The sequence below is a fragment of the Meriones unguiculatus genome, chromosome 5 (genome assembly GCF_030254825.1).
Source record: "Meriones unguiculatus strain TT.TT164.6M chromosome 5, Bangor_MerUng_6.1, whole genome shotgun sequence".
In the NCBI taxonomy this organism is placed as follows: Eukaryota; Metazoa; Chordata; class Mammalia; order Rodentia; family Muridae; genus Meriones; species Meriones unguiculatus.
In genome coordinates, this window is record NC_083353.1 from 52501 (window position 1) to 65000 (window position 12500).

The following is a 12500-nucleotide window of genomic DNA, read 5'->3' on the forward strand; positions in this document are numbered from 1 at the left end:
GAGGGGGGAAAGGTCACCCGCGCTCCCCCAACCGTGGGAACGCTGCCGAGGAGGGGGGGCGAGCGGGACGACGCCCCGCCACACGAACAGACCACAACGCACGCACCACGCGCGGCAACGTCCAAGTCGCGGGAACGGCAAAGACGGGGACGCGCACGGGAGGGCCGCACGCGGCGGGCGGCCACGGGGTGGGGGCAGGGGAACAGGGACGGGTGGGACCGGGAGCCCACCACCGCCCTTCCGCTACCCGTCCCGCGGCGCCCCACGGGGATGGGATGGGGCAGACCGCGCGCGCGCGGGGGTGCACACGCGGCCCTTCCACCACCGCTACCGCCAACCTCCGCCACGAGAACCCAACACTCCGCGACGCCGGCATGACGCCGAGCTCTTGCCCCGCGTGATCCCTCCCCGGACTCGGAGCGAGGAGGCGCGGGCCGCGGTAGGCGAGAGAACAAAGCCCCCGGAAGAAGCCGGAGGCCAGGCCGAAGCTACGCGCACAGAAAGGCGGTCAGGGCGGGCAGCCGGCCGGAGGCCATTCGGGAGAAGCCCCACCGGAACACAGCACACGCCCTTTCTTCTCCCCGGATAGCTAGAGAAGGAACGCTTTCTCACCGAGGGCGGGGCATACCCAACCCGACCAAGCACCCCCGGCCGCGGCCAGCCGGAGAAACGACGTGCGTGCGGGCGTGACGCTCACACAACTCGACCTCCGTCGAGCAACGGGGGGGAAGACACGCACGCGGGGGGTCTGCGTTATGGCCCGCCTCCCGGGACACGCCGAGGGCACACGGCACGCAACGACGCGGTGGACGCTCACCCGACGAGGGGCCCCCCCTCTCGGAAACGGGCACCCCAAGGAGCCTCTCACCGGCCTTTGGGTCATTACACTCGACCCCCCCTCCTCCTTCTCCTCTACCGTGTCTCCCGCACCAGCGGAGCGGGCACGGACCCACAAGAGGGACGGCAAACAACGGGAACAAGCCACGCACGCCGCAAGCAAGCAAAGCCGAGCACAGGAGGCGCCAGAGGGAACGGGAAACGCCACCGCCGCTCAGAAGCGGGCACCTCGAAGTCCTGGGACGCTCCAGGGGCACCGCGAGGATCGCAAAGAACGAGGCGCGCGCACACCGACCGGGAGCGGCACGCGACGCCGCAGATGAGCCACCCTCCCCCGGCCCGGGGAAGGGGGCTCAAGGGGCCACACGGGCAAAACGAACCCACACGGAGCCCCACGCACTGCAGCAACGAGTGCGCGGGCACGGGGCTCAGGCCGGGCAACCGCACCCTTGCCTTCCACACACCACCACGGGCGGGTGGGGAGGAGAGACGAAGGGCCCGCTGGCAGAACGAGAGGAGCGGGCGCCATTCACAATGAATGGCCATTCGCCATGAATGTCCGTCCCTCGCCTGGCGCGGCTTAGGCCCCGGCCCGAAGACGGCACGAGAGAACCACATCGATCAACCAGGAACGAGAGAGGGGTTGGAAACAGAGCAAAGCCGCCTTCGGGAAGGCAACGACCGAGGATCACACACGGGCAAAGCCAACAAGCGAGCGTACGTACGGGGGAAGAGCACACCAGAGGTGGCCGGGGAAGCTGCCACCAAAAAAAAAAAAAAAAAAAAAAAAAAGTGCACTCGGGAGGCACAGTGGCAGAGGAGACCGGGCCACAAACCAGCAGCACAGCCCACAGAGACTCGGGAACCCAGCGGGCAGATTTGGCAGAGGAAGAAAAAAAAAAAAAAGAAAAATTAAAAAAAAAAAAAAAAAAAGTGCACTCGGGAGGCACAGTGGCAGTGGGGAACGGGCCACCAATCGACATAGCCCACAAGAGATTCGGGAACTCTGCAGGGAGAGAAAAAAAAAAAAAAAAAAAAAAAAAAAAAGCACCGAGGGGGGCCACACAAAAGCCATCAGTCCCCCTGGCCCACAGGCCCAGCCACTCCAAACGGTAAAGGGCGACGACAACCACGACAGCGGGAAAAGCCTGACACGCAAACACAGCAAACGGCAGCCAGTGACGAGTCGCCCAGGCGGCCTCAGGAAACTGCAATGCCCCAGAGAGCAAGAGACAAAACAACCCAGCAGCCTTGGGGGAAGACAGCAACCCGAGAAGGCCATCGTCCTTTACAAGAGTATGACCAAAGGACAGCGTGTCAGCATATATCTCCAGGTACAAGATGGACAGATCACAAAGACATAAGTCATGAGCCAAAGAGACGGGGAGTAAGTCACGAACCAAAGGGAATTCCTGGAGGTCATGCCCGTTGAAATGTCCCCAAAATGTCCCCATAAACAAGAGAACCGGACCTCAAAGGAACAACTGGTCGACCTCATAAACTTGAGAGCGAGAGGAACATGACTGAAAGACAAGCACCCAGCAAGGGACCTACAGGACGCCGGGAACGCAGCGCTCGTAGAGTAAAGGAGGCGGGGGGGGGGGGGGGGGGGAGGGGCTCCGAGGCTCCGCGGATTCGGAGTCGGGACGGGGACAGTCGTCCAGTTAGGCCGGAGACACAGCATCCTCTCGGGCACGGGGTCCAGAGTCCCTCCGCTGGGGACGGAGGACTCTTGGAGAGAAGGCGGAAGGGGGGGGGGGGGACTCCGAGGCTCCGCGGAGTCAAGAGTCGGGCCGGGGACAGTCGTCCAGTTAGGCCGGAGACACAGCATCCTCTCGGGCACGGGGTCCAGAGTCCCTCCGCTGGGGACGGAGGACTCTTGGAGAGAAGGCGGAAGGTGGGGGGGGGGACTCCGAGGCTCCGCGGAGTCAAGAGTCGGGCCGGGGACAGTCGTCCAGTTAGGCCGGAGACACAGCATCCTCTCGGGCACGGGGTCCAGAGTCCCTCCGCTGGGGACGGAGGACTCTTGGAGAGAAGGCGGAAGGGGGGGGGGGGGGACTCCGAGGCTCCGCGGAGTCAGAGTCGGGCCGGGGACAGTCGTCCAGTTAGGCCGGAGACACAGCATCCTCTCGCTCCTGGGATCCAGAGGCCGGCCGCCAGGCTCTCCAATTCAAAAACGAGCCTGGGTCGCCCCGGAGGCGACAGCTATAAGCCTTCTGGTCGACCTGCCTAAGCCTCCCTCCCCACATACTCGCTTTGGGACACCACTGTCACCTGTCACCTCCGCCAGTACTCTCCGGGTCCAACACTGTATACTCAGAGCGTTCTGAAACACGACACAACCCCCGGGACGCAGCCGCCTGCTCGCCGGGGCTCTCGTCACCCTGTCTGGCTCGTAGCAGGCAATCTGCTGTCCTTGTCATCCACCGGGAACCGGGCGCGTTACAGAAAATTGTCACCGCTAGGTGTCACCCGACCACCATCTCGATCGTCCAAGGCAGCAGCAACACACTCACAGATCGCTCACTAGCCGCACAGCCAGCACTCCGGGGCTCCGGTGGGGTCCTGCCTAGCTCTGGCGGACACGCAAGCACAGCAGAAGCACAGCAGAGCAGCTGTACCCACCACCAGAGTGACACAAACGGTGGCCGTTGTCCCGCCCGAACAAAGCAAACGCGGGCTGTTCTCCTCGGGCGGATCCCTCAGGCAGCCAAAACGAAAGTAGGACGGGAAGCTGTGCAAACAAGGCGAAATCTTACGCTCGGTCTCTAAGGGGGGGGGGGGGGGGGGGGGGAGGGGTTTCCAGTAAAAGCGGCAAGTCTGTGACTGGCACAATTAGGGGAAGGTGACATCCCACCTCGATGTGGGGGAGGTAAGAAGAGGCGGCCTCAGTTCCATGCCAGTTAGGCCTCCTTTTACAAAACAAACACACCAAACCAAACCGCCTCGCCGCCGCTTGTGGCCGCCACCACCGCCACAAGCTTCCCCCCCCCCCCCCCACCTCCGTTGTTCATTCTCGGACTAAATACACAGTTAGAGCTGATTAAAATAGTAGTGGAGTAATTAAAATTTCCGTTTTTGTTTTTTTGTTTTGTTTTGTTTTATCTCCAGGACTTCGCTTTATATTTTGCTTGGTTTTACACGTTCGCACGTTTGTCAGGGGAAAAAAAAAAAATTAATAAAGAAAAAATAAAAAGTAACTACTTCAGAGGAAGGTCTCTTTTTGTCCAGGATGACTATTACTTGCGATGTTGCCGGAGATGTTCTTCGGATCCTTCTCTTTCCAGCTCCCGGGTGCTGGGATCACAGGCATGGCCAGCACCCCCACGTTTGTTTATGTGGTACCGAAAGGATGGTGCCCAGGGGCCTTTGAAGCACCCTAGGCCAGGGCTTCCCTTTCCCCTCATGTGTCCAGATCGCTGAGGCTTGCTGGCTACCAGATAAAATTAAACCAAATCTAATGTGATTCCAATCACGTAACAATGTGACTAAGCAGGCCCCGTTAAGATTAAACCGGATTATCGGGCTCAAGTCTCCCAAGTCCCGGGTAGAGTTGAACTACCCTGAGCGGGGAACCACGTAATCTCCTGTTTCACGATTGTCCACGAAGACGGCAGCCGTCACGGATCCTGACCTCCGCCACTATGGCGGCAGCCATGTGCCATACTCTCCAAGGCCCATTTTCGTTCTAGGTTGACTAGCCTGCCCACCCACGGGACCAGGATCTGGACCGAATATGCGCGTGCGTGCAACTCCTAATCTACACAGTACCCTTAGTGCAAGAAAAGAAAAACAACTCCCTGTCTTTAAAAAGAATAAAAGAAAAACAGGAAAGGGGGAAAAAAAAAAAAGACGAAAGGCCCAGCCCGGTCTCCAGTGTGAGTTCACCAGGACTACACAGAGAAGGCCTTGACTGCACAGAAAACACACACACCACACAAAAACAAACAAACAAACCAACAAAACTGAATTCCAGCACTTGGGAGGCAGAGCGGGAACTAGGCCATAGGTCACCGATTCCAAAACTAAGACTATGGAGTCCTCCCCCGCCCAAGGATTCGCCTGGAGAAAGCCCAGTAATATTTAACCATCACCCCTAGCAACGGCTACTCAGCGAATAACCTGGGACTTAACCCAGGTGTTCTTTACAAGAGGATGAGTAAAACAATTACGGTTTTGCCTGGGCGCCCCCCCCCCCCCCACAAACATTTTCCCCGGGACACCCGATGATGCCTAAGTAAGTACCAATCAATCCTAAAATTTTCCCACACCTTGCTGTAATACTAAACAGAAACCCTCCTCCCCTTGAGCTCGGGGCTCTACTCTCAACTGCTGCATCGGTGAGTGTGAGGGGCGCCCCCCCCCCCAGCTCCAGCTGGTCATTAAAAAGACCCTACTTCGCCTGCGTCGTCGGAATCGGCTCCTCGGTGGTCTTTGGGGTGGGTCGTCGAGACAATACGAGATGTGACCTCGACCAGTCTGTTGCCTCTAGTAAGCTGGAGGGCATATCAGAAAAGAAAATTCCTAAAAACAATCATTCTTACAGTCTCCATTTAAGGAGACTATGTTTCTCCTTTATCTTTCTATTTTTTTTAATAATTTATTTAATTTTTATTTTATGTGCATTAGGGTGAGGGTGTCAGATGCCGTGGAACTGGCATTACAGACAGTTGTGAGCTGCCATGTGGGTGCTGGGAATTGAACCTGGATCCTGTGGAAGAGCAGGCAGTGCTCTTAACCACTGGGCCATCGCTCCAGCCCCCTGCTTTATCTTTCATTAACATATATATATATATATACATATGTGTGTGTGTGTGTGTGTGTGTGTGTGTGTGTGTGTGTGTGTGTGTGTAAAACAAGTCTTGCTTTGCTCCAGTCACGCCTTGTTAATACTACTACAGAAGACCAAAATAATACATAATTTCTTCCTGTTCATATATATAAGCACTAAATAGCAAACTGAAACACTCAGACCATGGAATTAAGTAGGCTAATTGAAAATCTTCACCTTCCCCTCATTCCTCCAAGTCCAGTCAGTCCCCCAGTCTCATCCCTAGCTCTGTATCTGACGTTCTGCTGTGGCCTTTCTAGTCTCTCTCTCTCTCTCTCTCTCTCTCTCTCTCTCTCTCTCTCTCTGCCTCATTTTACCTGGTTTTTACACCCAGTTTTCTACCAGAAGACACACAACCTCTACATGCTCCTAAAAGCCAGAGAGAAAACAGAAAACAAAGATCAAACGACAAAGATAAAACCAGATATCAGCTATCAGCACCACCTAGAATTACAGTCTTCCCAATCCTAGATGCCTACACCACCAATGCCAGCCAGGGCAATATGTCTCCGCTAGAGCCCGTCAACAGCGAAGCACAAGAAGAAAGACCTTCCTTAAGATAGCCTTTACAAATATGATAGAGGTCCTTCCTAAAAGAGAACATTAAGAGAGCCTTTCAAGAAATCTGTGAAACCACAGACTGTGGAGGGAAATGAATCAAACACCTGAAAAATAAAACAGAGTAGATAAAGAGAACCTAAACCGAGGGAATTTCCGAAAGTGGGAAAACAAAACAAAAGGGTAGGGGACTCAAATAGAAACTTCAGAGGCAAACCTGGCTAACAGATTACAACAGATGGAATTAGAGAATCTCAGGCATTGAAGGTATATCATAGAAAGAATAGATACATTGCTCAAAGAAAATGTTAAAGAAGAAAGAAAGAAAGAAAGAAAGAAAGAAAGAAAGAAACAAGGAAACAAATAGAAAATCCAGTTATGAAACAGCCAATAAATCAAGGATATTGAAAAAATACAAAGAATATTTTCAAAAACAGATAAATTATAGAAGAGAATGTCCTTAACCTACCGAAGAGGCTTTTCAAAGCAAAAGAAGCACACAGAATACCAAATAGACTAGACCAGAAAAGAAAATTCCCTTGGCGTTGTACTAGCCAAAACAGTAAACCTACAGAAGCCAAGAAAGCCTATTAAAAGCTGCAAGGGGAAAAGACGGATCAACCTATAAAGGGTAGACCTAGCGGAACTGCAAAAGCTCTAAAGGCCATAAGAGCCTGGACAAACTCTAAGCTATCATCACAGATGCATGCGGGGCCGGAGAGATGGCTCAGCTCTTCCAAAGGTCATGAGTTCAACTCCCAGCGAACGACCACATGGTGGCTCACAACCACCTATCAGGTGAACCGATTCCCTCTTCTGGCAGATGTAAATGCAGATACAACACTCGTATACATAAAATAAATCAATCTTTTAAAAATTAAAAAAAAAAAAAGGTGTCACGGGTGCTAGCAGCCTAGAGTACTAAACTCGATGAGACTCGCAATCGCTAGAGATGGAGAAGATGAAGTGGTCCACGCACACGATCGCTTAAACGCAGAAAGACGACTCGACGAAAAGGAAAGGGAAAAACTTTTGGGTTTAACGTTTCATCTTTCAGGGCCTGGAGAGATGGCTCCTGGAGAGGGAAAAACTTTTGGGTTAACGTTTCATCTTTCAGGGCCTGGAGAGATGGCTCCTGGAGAGCGCTGTCGGCTCCTCCGAACGGACCCCGGTTCAATTCCCAGGACCCACATGGCAGCTCACAAGTGCCTATAACGCCAGTTCCAAGGGATCTGGCACCCTCACACTAACGCACATAAAATACGAATTAAATCAATTAAAAAAGAAAAGAACAAAACAAAACACACAGCCATGCATGTATCAAGGAAACCCTGTGTGAAGAGGAAAAGAAACCCCCCCACCAAAAAAAAAAAAAAAAAAAAAAACAGAAACAAACCCAAACCCCCAAAAAAATCCAGAGCTTCTTTGTTTTTAGTTTTTTTATTATCTTATTGTCCGTTCAATTTAATGTTAAATTATAGTTCTCTGACTCTCTGTCTCTCTCTCTCTTTGTCTGTCTGTCTCTGTGTCTCTCACAGACACACATACACAGAGAAACAGATAGAGAGAAACAGAGAGAGACAGAGAGATTGAGATTGAGAGAGAGAGAGAGAGAGAGAGAGAGAGAGAGAGAGAGAGAGAGGACACGAACACTTTCCAAACATCTGTTTAATAAATATTCACGCATCGATAACCTCGTTAGCTTCCGGAGAGTCGTGAGAACATCTCTTGTTGAAAGCACCGTGAATGCTAAAGAATATGTCCTTTCGTCTTTTCTAAGCGTGTTAACGTTTCTGCGAGAAACGATCAACTCCAAGAAGACACCTAACTTTTCTTTAAGGTGTTTTCACTCACACACACACACACAAACACACACACACATCTTTGAACATGTCAGTACACTATTGTACAGCTGCTCCCGAACGCACTTTCCAAACATTTGTTATATTATCACTTATAGAAACCAAAGCACGTGGGATACGGTGGCAATGTTACTCCTGGCCACGGTGGGTGGTTTTTTTCTAGCAATGAATCACGCTGAATGTCGGCAGAAAGCAAAGAGAGCCTTTTAACCAAAGCTCAGTATGCACACAAAACACTTGTTTGGGGTGTCCGGATACCTCAGTGAACTTGTTAGGTGTCTTGCATGGATGAAATCACTCACTCCTGGGTGAAAGCAGAGTGAATACAGCCACGTATCAGGATGAAAAGGAAAGAGAATAACAAAGAGAGCTCCACGCCATTCACTCCTCATGATTCGTTTATTTTATTCATGCACTTACTCGGTTACTTAGTTACTTAGTTTTTTTGAAACAAGGTTTCCCGAGAAAGGATACCATCTGCAAAGCAGGCTTAAAACCCAGGGATCTGCCTGCCTCTGCCTTCAGGGTGCTGGGCCTGCCTAAAGGAATGCACCACCACACCCAGCTTCTCTTCCTTGTATTTCTCTAATTCCAGGAAGACATCTTTTTCTTCTTCTTCTGGTTTATACTCTTTATCGTATATTTAGTTCAATTTACAAAAGACTCTCTCTCTCTCTCTCTCTCTCTCTCTCTCTCTCTCTCCTCTGTGGTGCGTGTTTGAGAGAGAGAGAGAGAGAGAGACAGAGAGAGAGAGAGGGGATCTCTGTGTGTGATGTGTGTCTTTCTTTCCCTTCTCTCCCCCCACCCTTGCTTCACTGCCTAGAATTAAAAAAAAAAAAAAAAAAAAACAAAGAGCTTGAAAACAAACAACAGCAACAACAAAAGCAGAAGCAGGCCTTATCTTTGTTTCAGGGCCAGACTGGTCTCCAGAACCAGTGGCAGGACAGCCACGCCTGTAACAAAGAAACCCTATCGAGAGAGAGAGAGAGAGAGAGAGAGAGAGAGAGAGAGAGAGAGAGAGAGAAGCTTGATTTGCTTTTAATTTCTCGTTACCTTGTTTAATCTTAAAATATAGCTAACTCTCTGTCTCTCACAGACAGAGAAAGCAGAAAAGTGCTATATCTAGCTTAGTAGAGAAGAGCGCATGAATGTGTTTTCAAGGTAAGAACAGAAAGTCAAAGCACAGCGTTTCGAACAAAGTCCAGGAAAGTATGTAACAGTGTTTCTGAGCTATGCTGAGAAGAAACAGAAAAGTGATCTATCTATCTATCTATCTGGCATAGTACAGAAGAACACATAAAACGTCTCTCCAAGGTAAGAACGGAAAGGCATAGCACAGCGTGGCGAACTAAGTACAGGAAAATATGGAACCGCGTTTCTGAACTCAGTTGAGAAGAAAACAGAAAAGTGATACGTCTAGAAGGTGAACCGATTCCCTCTTCTGGCAGATATAAATGCAGATACAACACTCGTATACCCAAAGTAAATAAATCTTTAAAAAAAATTAAAAAATAAAAAGACATCACAGGTGCTAGCAGCCTAGAGTACTCAACTCCACGTCAGTCGCTAGAGATGGAGAAGATCAAGGGGTCCACGCACACGGTCCATTACACAGAAAGATGACACGATGAAAAAAGAAAGGGAAAAAATGACTCTTGGGACCACATGGTGGCTCACAAACCATCTATCAGGTGAACCGATTCCCTCTTCTGGCAGATGTAAATGCAGATACAACACTCGTATGCATAAAATAAATCAATCTTTTAAAAATCAAAAAATAAAAAATAAGAAAAGGTATCACTAAACTCGATGAAACTCGCAATCGCTAGACATGGAGAAGATGAAGTGGTCCACGCACGCACACGATCACTTAAACGCAGAAAGACGACCCGACGAAAAGGAAAGGGAAAAACTTTTGGGTTAACGTTTCATCTTTCAGGGCCCGGAGAGATGACTCCGTGCTTAAGAGCACTGTCTGTCGGCTCTTCCGAGCGGACCCGGGTTCAATTCCCAGGACCCACACGGCAGCTCACAAGTTCCAAGGGATCTGACACCTTCACACTAACGCACATAAAATACGACTATATCTCTGTCTCTGTCTCTCTGTGTGTGTGTGTGTGTGTGTGTGTGTGTGTGTGCGTGCGTGCGTGCGTGCGTGCGTGGGTGTCTCTGCATTTGTGCTCTGCATTGGTGCTCGGCATTTGGAGGTTCACAAATCGTTCCCTAAGAAGCATGTTTGTCTCTCTGCCTAAGCTTGTTAACGCAGACTCCTAGTCCAGGTAAAGCAGACTGTCCTCACATTCAACCCATCATCTCTGGGAAAATCTGAAAGGATGCAGCCGGGCACGGTGACAGAGCGATGCCGGTCCCGGGAAGGGGGGATGGCGGGTGGATCAGGAGTTCGAGGACCGGGAAGCAGCATGTTAAGAGGTAGAGGGTCAGCGAATGCGAATGTAAATATCTACCAGCAGTGGATGTGCTCGTTGTTAGAACTGCAATCCAAGTATCAGCAATCCAGCAGTTAGCCTGTACAGGCCAAGCAGGCCTGACTCGAGTCTCCAAAGGAGCCCAAGTCCTAGCTAGCAGTTCAAACTGCCCTGAGCAGGGAACCGCGAGCCTGGCTAGGGGTCCACGACCCAGCAGCGGCCACGATGGGGCCTGGGGGGGTGGGGGTGGGGTCGGCGGAGCGGGTGCTTCTTGCCTGCCTGCCTGCCTGCCTGCCTGCCTGCCTGCCTGCCTGCCTGCCTGCCTGCCTGCCTGCCTGCCTGCCTGCCGGGGGCGGTGCGGCTAGCGCCTCAGAGGATGACCAGGGGACAGAGGCCAGGCAGGGTGAGTGAGCTTTGAGCGAGTGGCCAGCGCGGGCAGCGCAACTCGTCCGAGGTCACCTGACTCACACAGCAGCAGCCAGCTTCGGGCCACAGCAGAGCGCACAGCCCGCGCAGCAAGCGCCGGTGGGAAGGAGACAAAAGTAAACTTTAAATTCCAGCACTTGAGAGGCAGAGGCAGGCGAATCTCTTAGTGTGTGTCCAGCCTGACCCATAGTTTTATCCGTATGCTCATGATGAGTTGAAAACAGAAGTTTATAATCTTGCAGGGCTGGGGAGAGAGAGAGGGAAAGAGGGGTATAGTCTAATTTGGCTAAATTCCTAAATTTGCTCAGCTGTTGACCACATGGCATCTTTGAAAACACAAATTAAACACACACACACACACACACACACACACACACACACACAGCCATGCTTGTTTCAGAGAAACAGAGAAAAGAAAAAAAAAGCTTCTTTGTTTTTACTTTCTGGTGACATAGTTTTCCCTTCAACTTAATTTTAAAATACAGTTCTCTGATACACTCTCTGTCTCTCTGTCACACTCTCTATCTTTCTGTGTGTACACAGACAGCGTAGTCTAGTATAGAACTGACCTCTTCCGAAATTAAATAAATTAAATGAGTTTATGAATACAAATACATACAAATAAATACACATTTTAAATAAATACAAATTAACTAAAATTTAAAAACCACACAGCCATGCATATATCAAAGAAACCCTGTGGAAGAGAAAAAGAAACACCCCCCCACAAAAAAAAAATACAAACAAAACAAAAACCGAAGCTTCTTGTTATCCTATTGTCCATTCAATTTAATCTTAAATTAAACTGCACCTTCCAAACATCCGTTTAGGAAATAGTCATACATCGATAACCTCGTTAGCGTCCGGAGAGTCAAGTCGTAAGAACATCTCTTGTTAAAAGCACCGTGAATGGTACAGAACATGTACTTCTGTCTGCCTAAGCTTGTTAAAGCAGTTGACCGAACGTTGTCTCTGGGAGAAACAATCAACTCCAAGAAGACACCTAACTTTTCTTTAAGGTGTTTTCACACACGCACATCTTTGAACATGTCGGGACACTAATGTACAGCTGCTCCTGAACGCACTGTCCAAACATTTGCTTTATCACTTCTAGAAACAAAAGCACGTGGGATACGGTGGTAATGTTACTTCTGGCCTGGCTGGGTGGTTTTCTAGCCATGAAATCATGTCGAATGTTGGCAGAAAGCAAAGAAAGCCTTTTAACCAAAGCTCAGTATGCGCGCGCGCACACACACACAACACTTGTTTATGGTGTCAGGATACATACTAATGTATGTATCATTCCTCAGAATGATAACATGAAAGAGAATAACAAAGAGAACGCCATGACAGTCACTCCTTATGATTTGTTTATTTTATTCATGCACTTACTTAGTTACTTAGTTTTTTTTTTTTGTTTTGTTTTGTTTTTAGGTTATGTGAAACAAGGTTTCCCGAGAAAGGATACCATCTGCAAAGCAGGCTTAAAACCCAGGGATCTGCCTGCCTCTGCCTTCAAGGTGCTGGGCCTAAAGGAATGTACCACCACACCCAGCTTGT